Source organism: Carlito syrichta, unplaced genomic scaffold (assembly GCF_000164805.1).
Source record: "Carlito syrichta isolate Samal-C Ts95f unplaced genomic scaffold, Tarsius_syrichta-2.0.1 Scaffold315856, whole genome shotgun sequence".
In the NCBI taxonomy this organism is placed as follows: domain Eukaryota; kingdom Metazoa; phylum Chordata; class Mammalia; order Primates; family Tarsiidae; genus Carlito; species Carlito syrichta.
The window spans coordinates 211,042-213,518 of NW_007259952.1; the positions used below are offsets into that span (position 1 = coordinate 211,042).

The following is a 2,477-nucleotide window of genomic DNA, read 5'->3' on the forward strand; positions in this document are numbered from 1 at the left end:
TCTCCTCGGCCAGCGGGGGGCGGAGGGGGGAGACCGCCCGGGGAGGGGGGCACACCTCCTCGGCGAGGGGCCCGGCACGATCGCTGTTCGTCTACTAGCCCCGAACTGGGCCCCACATCTTTACAGTGAGGCGGGAAAGAGACGACAGACGACGCCTGCCCCCGCCTGAGCCAGCTGGCAGAAGACGGCTAGAAGGACGCGGGGGACACGTGTGGCTGGGGGCTTCCCTTTCCCTCCGCCCGTCCGCTTTGCGTAGCCCTTGTTTCCTTCTGTGCCTTGCTTCCAGGATCACAGAATAAATGCATGGGAGAAAATGTTAGAGCCCACGTTGTGCCAGCGGAGGCCCCCGAAGGCGCGCCCAACCGAATGAAGCGCGTCCGCAGCGAGGGAGAGAGGCCAAGCGGCGAGACAAGAGCAGGTCCGGGCCTGCCCACCCGCCCCCGCCCCCGTGAGCGCCAACGCCCTCACAAGTGTCTGCGAAGCCGACAGCATGTGGATTTTGAAGGAGGGGAAGCTCACGGGTCCCACGACCTGAGCCCTGTCCTCTTTTCTTTTTCTTTGTTTTCCTGAACATGTTTTTTATTATAAAATTGTGGGGTACAGTTAAGGGTTAGGTATACAAATGTGCATCGTTCAGGCAATGTCAAGACCGACATTGACTACCGGTAATCCCACCTCCCTTCCCCTCCCTGCCCCCCATAGTTTCCCGCCACTGTCAGTCCTTTTTTCTTTTTTGAAGTATTATGGTAGATGATCAAGGTCCACGATATGAGTGAGAACACGTGATGCTCAGATCTTTGTTTCCGTGAGAGGTCACTCAGTATTATAGACTCTAGCTCCATCCAGGTTGCTGCGAAATTCATGATTTTATTTTTTTTAAGGCTGCGTAGTATTCCATCGTGTATATATGTACCACATTTTTTTAATCCAGTCCTCCTTTGATGGACAGCATGGTTGGTTCCAGGTTCTTGCTATTGTGAACAACGCTGCGATAAACATTCCTGTGCAGGTATCTTTTTGATAGAGTGATTTGAGTTCTTCAGGGTATATTCCCAGTAGGGGAATTACAGGGTCATATGGGAGGTCGCTTAAAAACAGCCCAGGGCTCACTCCTCCCTCTATATCAATGACCCCCTGTCCTCTCCTCTTCATTACTTTTAGAGAAACTCACGAGCCGCATTCACGTTGCCTGCCATGGGCTGCCGGCCTCACGTCCGTTGCACTCACACAAGTATCTCCCTGATCAAACCTCCAGGCTAGCCTCTTCCTTCCTCTCAGAAAGAGTGTCTGTGCCTCCTCCCGCTTGCCTAAGATCAAGGCCATCTCACAGAACTCCTGGAATTCTCTCCCCCCCAGAACTCCCAGCTCTCTACCCTTTGTATCTCTCCACGCTCAGAGGAAGCAACCTTAGGCACACCCTGGATCTCCCCCATGCCTCACCTCCCTCTTCCCTGCCACTCCGTTGGTTCTTCCATCAATGCCCCAAATCTGGCTTTTTCTGCCTCATGTTTTCTGTGTGCTTTTTGTTTGTTTAACTATCGCTCATGTATGCAGAGAATGTATCAGATCGAACTGCTTCTAGCCTTTTCCAATTTCCAATTCCACAGGCCAAACATACTTTACATGATGTTCAACCTGCACTTGGATTTATCACCAGGACAGCCAGAGCATGGAGTTCCTGGTCCAAACCAACACCTTTTTTAAAGCCTGTGATCTCAACGTTATCTTAACAAAAAAAATACAATTTCCCTTTTTCTATCTGTTGCCCATGTAACATTTTGCAGCATTCATCGGCCTGTTTTCCGTTTTATGAATAAATTCATCAAAATCGATCAAAGGCTACCAAATTTTCAATGCATTTTATTGTTTCATTTCAAACTATTTGCAGAGAAATAAAGTTTACTTTTCCTCAAGGCTTCTAGGACTTACTGTACACCCCAAACGTAGCTTTTATTATCTTTTTTGTGTGTGTGAGTTGGAGTCTCACTCTGTCACCCAGACTGGAGTGCAGTGGCCGCTCCTAGCCACCGCAGCGTTGACTTGCTGGGCTCCGGCGATCCTTCCGCCTCAGCCGTCCAAGTAGCTGGAACTACAGGCACGCGCTACCACGCCCGGCTGACTTTTTATTTATTGTAGAGATGAGGTCTCGCCAAGTTGCCTGGGTGGGCCTCGAACCCACAGGCTCAGGCAATCCACTCGCTTCAGCCTCCCAAGGTGCTGGGATTACAGGCTGAGCCACCGAGCCCAGCCTACTATCTTTTCACATTCTGGTACAACCAGACTTTTTTTCTTCTTTACTTTAAGACAAAACTACTCTAATTTCCTCTTTTCTTTTTCGTTCTTTTTTTAATTATTATTTGTCTTTTTTCTTGCTTTTTATACAAAGCAAAATTTCCAGTGAATGCCTCATGGCAATCTCTTTCATAGTCTAAAATACCATAAGTCATTTCACATGTGTTTATTACCCTAAAAGGTTG

General features: G+C 49.1%; 1 long non-coding RNA gene across 1 annotated transcript; it reads left to right on the forward strand.

Annotated features, from left to right (window-relative positions):
• Nucleotides 1–320: 320 nt before the first annotated feature.
• On the forward strand, nt 321–1,847 carry LOC110594521. Its single transcript, XR_002481293.1, has 2 exons — nt 321–418; nt 1,608–1,847. It is a non-coding gene; the product is annotated as an uncharacterized LOC110594521 (long non-coding RNA).
• Nucleotides 1,848–2,477: the final 630 nt, after the last annotated feature.